The sequence below is a fragment of the Gorilla gorilla genome, chromosome 3 (assembly GCF_029281585.2).
Source record: "Gorilla gorilla gorilla isolate KB3781 chromosome 3, NHGRI_mGorGor1-v2.1_pri, whole genome shotgun sequence".
Classification (NCBI taxonomy): Eukaryota; Metazoa; Chordata; class Mammalia; order Primates; family Hominidae; genus Gorilla; species Gorilla gorilla.
The window spans coordinates 56,437,016-56,449,947 of NC_073227.2; positions in this window are offsets into that span (position 1 = coordinate 56,437,016).

Here is a 12,932-nt window from a genome sequence, read left to right on the forward strand (position 1 = left end):
ACAGTATTGATTGAGTACAATGCCAGTTTTAAACTACCTTTAAAGAAATAACAGGCACAACCAAATAGGCTAGTCTCCAGTAGAGTTATTAAACTTGATCACCGGAAGGGCTATTAAAACAGATTTCTGCACTGTACCCCCGAGAATTTCCAAGTCCAAAAATTCTAGGGGTAGGGTTCCCAGGACAGGTCAGGTGCACATTACTGGACTAATTGACTGTGACTAGAGGATTGGGGTTGAGGTAGAACACTAGCTATGGTTTTCTACTGTGAAAACCATATGGATGGAATGGGGAAAGACCATTTTCCCTGAAGGTGGTGCTGTCCCAAGAAAGTAGGCCAGGTCTTGAGCAAACAATACAGTAGGTACACATCACAAATGTCTCAGTGCATATTATATAAAATGATTATACCATGTCAGTGGTCACTGACCTGGAGGAAACATTTGTAGTAAGAAGAGAAGTTTCTGGTAGTATTTGAGCTCCTGGCTCAATTGTTCATGAGGCCCTGTATTACTCCTGTCCATGGATTCCACTAGGCATCTTGGTATGCTTATTAAAAGTTCCCCTTCGTACATAGGCCAGTTTAAGCTAAGGTTCTGTCATTTGCAAACAGCAGGAAGAGGTGATTTTTCAAATGTTTTTAAAATTGATAAATTATGTACAGAAGAGTTTGTACAACTCAAATGTTCAGCTCAAAGAATTATCACTAAATTACTACATGTGTAATCACCATGTAGACAAGAAATAGAATGTTCACCGCACCCCAAAAACTCTCCTAGTGTCATCTGACAATCTGCTTCCTTCCTCTTCTACAAAGATAACAGTTACTGACTGGGTGGGGTGACTCACACCTGTAATTCCAGCACTTTGGGAGGCTGAGGTGGGAGGATCGCATGAGCCCAGGAGTTGGAGACCATCCTGGGCAACATTGTGAGACCCCCATCTCTCAGAAAAAAGATAACAGCTATTCTGACTTCTAACATTGTACAGCATCGGTGCATTATATAACATCTCAGTCAACATGGTCTGCCTATAGGTCAATACTCCAGTAAAATTACAATGGGACTGAAATATTTCTATCGCCTAGTGACATAGCCCAACGCATTACTCACGTGTTTGTGGTGATGCTGATATAAACAAGCCTGCTGCGCTGCTAGTCATAGAAGTATAGCGCATAATACTTGATAATAAACAACTTTGAAACTGGCTTACATATTTACCATACTTTATTGTTATTTTAGAATGCACTCCTACTTATTTTTAAGTGAACTGTAAAACAGCATCAGGCAGATCCTTCATGAGATATTCTAGAAAACATTGTTATGATAGGAGATGACTGCTCCATGCATTTTATTACCCCTGAAGACCTTCCAGTGGGACACATGTGGAAGTGGAAGACAGTGATATTGATGATTTTGACTCTGTGCAGGCCTAAGCTAATGTGTGTGTTCATGTCTTAGTTTTCAACAAAAATTTTTTTAAGGAAAAATGTTTATAGAATGAGATATAAAAATAATTTTGAACAGCCGTACAATGTATTTTAAGCTAAGTATTGTGAAAGAGTCAAAAAGTGAAAACTGTAAGTAATAAGGTAAAAACCTTGCAGTAAGCTAAGGTTAATTATTGAAAAAAATTTATAAATCTAGTGTAGCCTAAGTACAGTGTTTAAAAGTATAGTAATGTTCTAGGCCTTGACATTCACTCACCGACCCACCTCAAGCAACTTGCAGTTCTGCAAGCTCTGTACATGTTAAGTGCCCTTTACAGGTATCTCATCTTTTATCTTTTATACGGTATTTTCACTGTAGCTTTTCTATGTTTAGATATGCAAATACTTACGATTGTGCTACACTCACCTACAATATTTAATGCAGCAACATGCTGTACAGGTTTGTAGCCTAGGGCTATATCATATTGCCTGGGTGTGTAGTGGGCAGTCATCTAGGTTTGTGTAAGTACACTCTGATGTTCCCACAAGGGTGAACTCACCTAACAATGCATTTCTCAGAATGTATCTGTGTCAAGCGACACACGACTGTAATTTAGTTTTGCCTACTTTTGAACTTTAAGTAGAACCATACAATTTGTATTTTTTCTTCTTTGAGGGGTAATTTTTTCTTTGAAAGCTGAAAATGATTTTCTCTTAGTCACTAAACAGAAATAATGTGAGATTCACCCATGTCGCTGATGTCATTGTAATTTGTTCATTTTCATTGCTGCTGTTATATGCCATTGTATAAATATATCACAGTTTGTCCATTCTAATGTCAAGGACAGTTGTGGTGTTTCCAGTTTGGAGCTCTTAAAGTAATGCAGTTTTGGATTTCAGTATAGTCAAAATGGCATAAGCCCATTGAAGCCTCTCTCACTGACTGAAAATTCTGTACAAAATGTAAAAGACAACTGAGAACACTGGGGGTGGGGGTGGGGTGGGGGGTAGCAGTAGGATTGAAGACGGAGTCAGACCTGGAGAAAAGACCCATACAAGGGTGAACTTCTCATTTCTCCCCTCTTTCTTGACCCGGAGCCAAGGGAGGGCACCCAGAAGAGCTGTCACAGAGGCCCTTCTGGCAGATAAACTTTGAGGAAAAACCCAAAAGATGAGAAAAAGGAGTTCCTGGAAGCTAGAGAATGTCAGGGGAAATCCCCAGGTATTTATGTTTTCTCTCATGGCTTGTCTTGGGTAAGCCCTCAGGTAAGCTGTGCTAGCAAGTGGTGCCAACAGTTAAAATTGATGGAAGCACTCTCTCTGGGCAAAGGACATGGGAAAAGAGCCTTTGCAGTCTTGAAGACTGGAGGTCATCTGCATTTTTCTCTATTTACTCTCTGTTCTGAGGGTGGCCTGAGTTGTGGGAACTGCATGGTAATAGTGGTGGAACTAAAACTCCAAGCAAAACCCTTGTTTCTGGCCAGAGGACAGGGGAATGGGCTGTCTTAGGGCATGATGGGGGGAACCAGAGAGAACAAAGCAGAAGGAGTCCCTTTATTCTATGTGTTAATTAGTACAAGCTCTAAGCTTACATACTCAGGACAGACCCAAAGCAGCACACTAGAGGCTTTAGGAACTAAAGTACAATTTAAACCACTGGCCAAGACACAGATTACTGAGCAGTACATGATAAGCTTGATCCAATATAATATAACCCTTTTTGAAAGCAACTGGGAACCACGGCCACAGAAGACGGAAGAAAACTTTCAGTATGAACCTATCTGGGTTTATTGTTAAACAAAAATCAGCATTCTCCAGAATATTTTAACAAGACCTAGAGTCTAAATTATAATATTCAGAATGTGCAGCATTTAATGTAAAATTACCTGGCATACAAAGAGCCAGGATAATGTAATACATTCTCAAGAAAAAAGACAAGATGTCAACACCAATATGATCCAGATGTTGGACTTAGAAAGTTTAAGGCAGCTGTTATGAAATAAGCACTCTTATGAATTGAAAGGTAGAAGTCCTCAGGAGAGTAGAAAAAATAAGTTTAAGAACCAAATAGGAATTTTAGAACTGAAAAAATATGTAAAAGTATTTCAATTTGATGGATTCAACAGCTGACTGAAGATGGCAGAAGAGTCAGTGAAGTTGAAGAGAGCAATACAATTTATTCAATCTGGAGAACAGAGACAAAAATTGAAAAAATGAGCAGAGCCTCAGGAACCTGACAACAATATTGAAGGTCTAACAGTTGTGTTATTGGAATCCAGTGGTAAATTGGCTCTCAGAAGGTTCTTATTTGTATTGTTTTCCAATGTCCAAGTGCATCCATTTGGGTATTCTCTGTTGTGAAGTCTCTTTCAAATCATTTGTCTGATTTTATATTGAGGTGTCTCTTTCTCTTACTAATTTATAGGAGTTCTGTAGGTATTGTGGAGAGAGTTTTTAGTAAAGTTGTTTGTAACCCTTTTTAATGAATGCAGGATCTGAAGTGACAACCCCTTAATTCCATGTGTTAGTATTTGGATCTCTCTCTCTTTATCACCTTCCCTCCCTCACTCTTTCCCCTCCATACCTCTTCTCTTATCAGTTCCACCAGGGGTTTCTTAAGTTTAGTGTTGTAGCTATTTGTTGTGTCCCAGGATCCAGTCCTTGGTCCACCTCTCTGTCTACACTCTTGCAGTGTTTCATGGCTTAGAAACCATTTGTTATATGTCTGGAGACTCCAGACTCACATGCCAAACTGCCTCCTCAGTGTCTTCATTTGGATATTAAACAGGCAGCTCAGAGTGTACCTGTGCAAAGCCGCAATTCTGATCTTGCAAACCTGTTTCATTCATCTCAGCTAATAGCAATTTTGGAGTCATTCTTGGTATCTCTTCTCCCTCACTCACTCTTTTGCTCTCTCCATACACACCTAACCAATCTGTAAATAAATCTCATTGATTCTACCTTCAAAATATATCCAGACTCCAACCACTTCCTTGCCTCAACCCTCACTCCCACACAGCCACAAGTGATCCTTTTAAAATGTAATTCAGTCATGTCAAACCTCATCTCAAATCCTCCAGGGGCTCACCAAGTATTTATTGTAAAAGCCAAAATGTCTATTGCTCCCCCGACTTATTTCTCTGGCATTATCTCCTCCCTCACTCCACTCCATTTCAACTTCCCTGGCTCCTGGCTCCTGGCCTCAGGCACATTCCCACCAGAGACCCAAGAAAACACTGCCTGTTTCCTCTGCTGAGACGCTCTTTGCCCCAGATGCCATATGTCGAATCCCTTACCTGCTTCAAGTCTGCTCATGTGTCACCTCCTCAGTGAAAATTTTGACTCAGCCCCTCCCCCAGCTTCTAATCTTTTTTTTTTAACCAAACTCTTCCTCTTTTCCATAGCACTTATCACCTCCAAGCATCCCATATAATTAATTCATTATTATGCCAGCTTTCTCTTCTCCCTCCACTCGTGTGCATGCCCTTGCATGTGGGCACACACACCCGCATGCATGTATACCATATATGGTTCATGGAGGCAGAGATCATTTTTGTTTATCAACTCTTGGCAAATACCTAGACCAGTGCCTGGCACATGGTAGGCACACAAATATTTACTGAATGAAAGCATTGCTGATGGGAGTCTCTTTAGAGAGCAATTTGAAACACAACAAAATTTAAAACGTACCTTTGGCCTGGCTACGGTGGCTCACACCTATAATCCCAAGTTTGAGAGGCCATGGCTGGAGGATTGCTTGAGACCAGAAGTTTGAGACCAACTTAGGCACCATAGTAGACCCCATCTCTACAAAAAAATAAATTTAAAAAATGTACCTTTGGACCCATTGATTCCACTTCTAATAATCTATCTTATAGGTGTACCTGTCTATGTGCTTGTGTAGATAAGAATACAAGAATATGTATATAGTATTATTTGTGGACAAACAAGGCTGGACTTAAATGTCCCTCAATAGGAAACTGGTTAAATTATGAAACATTATTCACTGAAATATTAGGCACCTATTACCAAGATCAAGATATAATGGCTCTATGTGTAATGATATGGAAAGACACCCACGATGCATCATGAAAAGTAAAAACAAGGTGTCAAAATGCCATTTGGAATAAAAAGGTTTGTGTGTCATATTTGCTCTGTTAACAATGACTGCTTCTGAAGGGATACAAAAGAAACAGGTAACTGGTTACCTGTGAAGACAGGAGTGGGAGACACAGCTAACAGTGGTAAGGAGATAAGGAAACAGCATTTTACCTGAGTATTTTAATTCCTTTTTTTTTTTTTTTTTTTTTTTTTAAAGAGACGGGGTCTGTTGGCCAGGCTGGAGTGCAGCGTGATCATAGCTCACTACAGCCTTGAACTCCTGGGCTCAAGCGATCCTCCCACGTCAGTCAGCCTCCTGAGTAGCTGGGACTAGGGGCGCACACCCACCCCACCTAGCCCTGTTTGAATTCTTTATCATGTCCATATGTATACCCACTGCTTTTTCAAACAGTAAAAGAGAAATATAACCGCTGTTTTCCTTGCTCCCCTCAAAAAACTTGTTTTACTTAATGAAATGAGTTCAATCTAGTCTGTGAATGCACTCTTCATTGTTTCAGCCTTCTCCATTCATGGCATCATAAGTTTTGTATTTGCACCACAAGAAGCATTTTCATGAATTTTACTCTAATATTATGCATTTGGCTTTATCAAGGGTTTATGAAGAACAAAAGCTGCTTCTGCCTCTGGTGTAAAATTATCAAGAGCATTGTTCATTATGTGACTCAATATCCCCTATATAAAGGCCCATATGAGAATTTTTTTCTAGAATGCAGTATCTGGAAAAATCATTGTCTCTTTTGAGGAACTGGGGCTCTCCTTCAATGCAAGACCTATGTGATTTATCATGTTCGCATTTTTGTCCCTGTTGCCAGAAAGTTTAGATCCATATATGATGCTCAATTGCAGCAACTGAATTTATTTTTTTTTTAGCCGGTTTTGTCCCCAAAAGGATTTAAGGTGGTTTATAGAAATATGAGATGAAGGTGTGGTTTTTTGAGTCTCGTTCTGTCACCCAGGCTGGTGTGCAGTGGCACGATCACAACTCCCTGTAACCTTGGACTTCTGGGCTCACAATTCTCCCACTTCAATCTCCCCAGTTGCAGAATTACAGGCATGAGCCACTGCACCTGGCAAAGGTGTCTTGTTTGTTTATATATTTGTTTATATAATTTCAACTTTTATTTTAGATTCAGGGGGTACATGTGCAGATTTTTTACGTGAGAGTCTTGCATAATGCTGGAATTTGGGGTTCTATTTAACCCATCACCCAAACAGCGAACATAGTATCCAGTAGGTAGTTTTTCAGCCTCTCCCCTTTTGGAATCCCCAATGTCTACTGTTCCCATCTTTTTATCCATATGTACCCATTGTTTAGCTCCCACTTATATATGAGAACATGTGGTATTTTCTGTTTCTGCGTTAATTCACTTAGGATGATGGCCTCCAGCTGTGTCCATGTGACTGCAAAGGACATGATTTTTATTGTTTTTTATGGCTGTGTAGTATTCTGTGGTGTGTGTGTATCACATTTGCTTTATCCAATCATTTGTTGATGGACACTTAGGTTGATTTCATTTATATAATTTATATATGTTAATAATATAAATATATTAAATATATAAATGCTATTGTGAATAGTGCTGCGATGAACATACAAGTGCATGTATCTTTTTGATAGAACGATTTCTTTTGAGTAAACACCCAATAGTGGGATTGCCAGATTGAATCAAACTATAAAAATCCTTGAAAACCTGGGAAAAACTCTTCTGGACATTGGCTTAGGCAAAGAATTTATGACTGAGATCTCAAAAGCAAATGCAACAAAAACAAAAATTGACAAATGTGACTTAAAGAGCTTCTGCACAGCAACAAAAACTATCAAAAGAGTAAACAGATAATCTACAGAATGGGAGAAAATATTTGCAAACTAGGCATCTGACAAAGGACAAGTATCCAGAATCTATAAGGAGCTTAAACAAAATCAACAAGAAAAAAAACCAACCCCATTAAAAAGTGGGCTAAGGAAATGAACAGACACTTCTCAAAAGGATACATACAAGTGGCTAATGAGCATGAAAAAATACTCAACATTACTAATCATTAGGGAAATGCAAATCAAAACCACAGTGAGATACCATCTCACACCAGTCAGAATGGCTATTATTAAAAAGTCAAAAAATAACAGATGCTGGCGAAGTTGCCGAAAAAGAGAATGCTTATACACTGTTGGTGGGAATGCAAATTAGTTCAACTTCTTTGGAAAACAGTATGGAGATTTGTCAAAGAAGTAAAAATAGAACTAAATTAAAAATAGAATTAAATTTATATTTACATTTTTAATATACATATCAGATTTTTCCACCTATTTTCATTCTCAGCAAGCTAGCAAGGCTTCTGTAGGTTTAACTTATTTTGCACAGCCCTATGCTATGGACTGAGAACAAAACCACTCCTAATCATGTAATTTTATAATCAAGTTAAAATATTAGCTTTATAGGAAATAAAGGAGATTATGACTACTAAGTAAATGTTAGCAAAACTGTTAGTCTTTTACAAAAAGTGTTTCTATAAGAGTTTGTTTATCTTCATTACTTGCAAATAACATGAAAAACACTTTTAATTACAACACTCAAGTTTCTGTGGTAGACACTTTTTTTCCCACACTTCTAGAAAGTTGAAGGGAAAAAAGCTATATTTGAGAATTGGAAATTTGGCCAGCAGCTACTTAAGATATGTACATTTCAAACATCTTTTAGACAAAAGGTGGTATCTACTTATTTTTTTTGTAAGATGCCACCAAACCAGACATAAATATCTAGAAAGAGTTCTTTTAATGCTAACTTTTAAATCCAAGATGTTTCCACCATAATCTGAAACACAACCAATTTTCATTGAGGCCTAGGTTTTCTTCTCACGAAACCTCAAAAGGAGATCTGTGAATCTCCAGAAGAAGATAAATGTTATTAATATTTGAGAGAGAAGAACATGATTTTGAAATGTCGAAATCTCAAAATCAGAAAAGAATGATAAAAGAAATATGTATTCATCTGACAATTATCATTTAGCATCTTCTATGTGTCAGTACCTGTGCTATGTGCAATTTTCATAAAATAAGGAACACTTACATTATTAAATTCACATCCTAATTTATTTTCCCCAAACATTCTCACATGTTTCACTAAGAAATTGATAGTGATTAAGCCTACCACATTATCAAGAAGCAACACTAGATACACTCTCCTTGACCTGGAAGAAATAAGCCAGTCTTCAGACATATTTTGTACAAGGGGATAACTTCTTAGTGCAACAGCACCAAAACCAAAACTGACATTCATACCCATGAGCCTTTACAATAGAGCTTCTCTGGAAATTGACTGAGATGGCATCCTTGGTCATAGACATGTGAAGTAATAATTTTTTACTAATTTATGCTATTGTCAATTTCATAGACTTCCTAATTAACAGGGTAAATAATCAAAAATCAATAGTATGAGTGGAAAAGCTTGATAAATTTAATAATATAGCATTTAAAAAATTATTTTAAATGTTTAGAACATTCCAAGTGGACTCAGTGTTAAGTCATACAGATTTTTGAATTCCTTATAAAGGAGCAATGATTATATTGCAGGGCTGATGAACCCACCTGATAACAGAGTAAACAAAAACAAGTCACCAGGATTGGTAGGGAAAGAAAGAATGCCTGGTTTTAATAGTTATTTTCATTTGTTGAAGCATTTTGCTCTTGTAGACTTAAGTTATTTTGGTTTTATTGTCCGAAAGACAGCAGAGCAAAGGTCTTAAAAGGGTGTGGTCAGCTGAGATGATAATGCTAACAATAGCAGCAATTTGTAAAGTGCTTACCATGTGTTTGCTGGGCATGTACATGCATCATTTCAAAACTATGAGGTAAATACTAATATTTTTCCCAATTTTAATACAGGGAAATTTTGGCTTATGTAGGGCAAACAACTTGCCCTAGCAACACATAGCTAGCAAGTAGCAAACTCAGGATCTGACCCACAGTCAAGTTACAAAGCCCTTTCCACTACACCCACCTCCACAGTTGAAAGTTCCAAGCAGAAAACTGGTAAAATATGATAATGGTAGTTTTATTTTATTGTGGTCAGAGAAGATACTTGATATAATTTCAATTTTCTTGAAATTTTTAAGATGTATTTTGTGGCCTAACACATTTTCTATCCTTGAGATTGATCCATGTGCTGAGAAGAAGAATGTGCATTCTGCCACCACTGGAAGAAATGTTCTGTAAATATCTATTAGATCCATTTGGTCTATAGTGCAGATTAAATCTGATGTTCCTTTCTTGAGTTTCTGTCTGGATGATTTGGTCCAATACTAAAAGTGGAGTGGTGAATTCTCCAGCTATTATTGTATCAGAGTCTTTCTTTCTCTCGCTCTCTCTCTCTCTCTCTTTAGCTCTAACAATATTTGCTTTATGTATCTCGGTGCTCTAGTGTTGGGTATATATATATATATTTACAATTGTTATATCCTCTTGCTGAATCGACTCCTTTATCATTATATAATGACCTTCTTTGTCTCATTTTATAGTTTTTGTCTTGAAATCAATTTTATCTAAGTATAGCTACTCCTGCTCTTTTCTGGGTTCCATTGGCATGGTATATCTTTTCCGATCCCTTTATTTTCTGTCTATGTGTGTCTTTATAGGCAAAGTGTATCTTGTAGCAACAGATTGTTAGGGTCTTATTTTTTTGTTTTGTTTTGTTTTGTTTTGTTTGTTTTTAAATCCATTCAGCCAGTCTATGTCTTTTGGTTGGGGAGTTTAGTTCATTTACATTCAATGTTATTACTGAGAAGTAAGCACTTATCCCTGCCATTTTGTTATTTGTTTTCTGGTCTTCTCTGTCTTCTTTCCTTCCTATTTGTCTTTTGTCTTCCTTTCTGTGAAGATGATTTTCCTGGTGGTATCTTTTAATTTCTTGCTTTTATTTTTTGTGTCTTTACTGTATACTTTTAAATTTGAGGTTACCATGAAGCTTGCAAATAATATAACCCATTATTTTAACACTGATTGCATAAACAAAAAAAAACTAACAAGCAGAGAGAAAACAAATAAAAACTCCACACTTTAACTTCATCCTCCTGCTTTTAACTTCTTGTTTTTTCTATCTGTATCTTTTTTTTTTTTTTTTTTTTAGACAGAGTCTTGCTCTGTCACCCAGGCTGGAGTGCAGTGGCACCATTTCAGCTCACTGCAACCTCTACCTCCCAGGTTCAAATGATTCTCCTGCCTCAGCCTCCCGAGTAGCTGGGATTACAGGTGCATGCCACCACACTCAGCTAATTTTTGCATTTTCAGTAGAGACAGGGTTTCACCATGTTGCTCAGGCTGGTTTCAAACTCCTGACCTCAAGTGATCTGCCCACCTTGGCCTCCCAAAGTGCTGGGATTACAAGCATGAGCCACCAGGCCTGGCCAGTTTTTTTCTATTTATATCATAGTCTATGTCTTGAAAAGTTGTGGTTATTATTTTTGATAGATTCATCTTTTAGTCTTTCTACTCAAGATTGGAGTAGTTTACACACCACAATTACAGTGTTATAATATTCTGTATACCTACTACCAGTGAGTTTTGTACCTTCAGATTATTTATTATTGTTCATTAATATCCTTTTCTTTCTGATTAAAGAACTCCCATTGGCATTTCTTGTAGGATAGGTTTGATGTTGATGAAATCCCTTAGCTTTTGTTTACCTGGGAAAGTCTTTTTTTCTTCATCATGTTTGAAAGGACTGCTGGATATACTATTCTAGAATAAAAGGTTTTTTTCCTTCAGTACTTTAAATATGTCATGCCACTCTCTCCTGCCCTGTAAGGTTTCTGCTGAGAAGACTGATGACAGACATAATAGAGCTCCTTTGTGTGTTATTTCTTTTCTCTTGCTGCTTTTAGAATCTTCTTTATCCTTGACTTGTGGGAGTTTGGTTATTGACTATCTTGAGATAGTCTTATTTTGGTTAAATCTGGTTGGTGTTCTATAACCTTCTTGTACTTGAATATTGGTATCTTCAGGTTTGTGAAATTTTATCTTATTATCTCTTTGAATAAACTTTCTACCTCAGTCTCTCCCTCTACATTCTCTTTAAGGACCATAACTTTTAGATTTGTGCTTTTGAGGCTACTTTCTAGATCTTGTAGGTATACTTCATTATTTTGTATTCCTTTTTCTTTTGTCTCCTCTATGTATTTTCCAATAGCCTGTCTTCAAGCTCACCAATTCCTTCTTCTGCTTGATGAATTCCGCTGTTAAGAGGCCCTAATGCATTGTTCAGTATGTCAGTTGCATTTTTCAACTCCAGAATTTCTCCTTAATTCTTTTTAATTATCTTAAGCTCTTTGTTAAATTTATCTCATAGGATTTTGAATTCCTTCTCTGTGTTATCTTGAATTTTGTTGCGCTTCCTCAAAATAGCTATTTCGAGTTGTCTGTCTGAAATGTCACATATCTCTGTCTCTCCAGGATTGGTGACTAGTGTCTTATTTAGTTCATTTGGTGAGGTCATGGCTGGTCTTGATGCTTGTGGATATTCACTGGTGTCTGGGCTTTGAAGAGTTAGGTATTTATTATAGTCTTTGCAGTCTGGGCTTGTTTATACCGTTTTTCTTGGGAAGGCTTTCCAAGTACTTGAAGGACTTAGGTGTTATGATCTAAGGCTTTGGTCACTACAGCCACATCTGTATTGGGGGCACCTCAAGCCCAGTAATGCTATGGCTGTTGCAGACTTGTAGAGGTACTGCCTTCGTGGTCTTGGGTAAGATCTGGGAGAATTCCCTGGATTACCAGGCAGAAACTCTTATTCTCTTGCCTTACTTCCCCCCAAACAAATGAGTCTCTCTCTCTCTCTCTGTCCTGAGCTGCCTGGAGCTGAGGGAGGGGGTGACACAAGCACAGCTATGTCACCAGAAGCCAAGGATGAGAATCGGGGACCCCAGTAGCCTGCATGGTGCTCCATACCACTGTGGCTGAGCTGGTACCCAGGCTGCAAGATAAAGTTCCCTTTACCCTTCCCTCTCCTTTCCTCAAACAGAAAATGTCTTGCCCCATAGCCAACACAGCTGGGAATGTGCTAGGTCACACTTGAAGCCAGAACATCTCTGAGTTTCACCCAAGTCCCCTGATGAGTACTACCTAGCTACCACTGCTGATTATCCAGGGACCAAGCACGCTTTAATCAACAGGTGATTAATCCTACCAGGACTAGGTCCTTCTCTTCAAGGCAGCAGGTTCCCTTCTGGCCCAGGATGTGTCTATAAATATCTAGTGCCCTACTGCGGTTGTATCCAAGTTGTAAGATAAAGTCCTCTTTACTCGTCCCTCTCCTCAAGCAGAAGGAAGGAGTCTTTCCCAGAGCTGCACTTCCTGGGGCTGGGGGAGGGGTAGCACAAGCATGCCCTTGG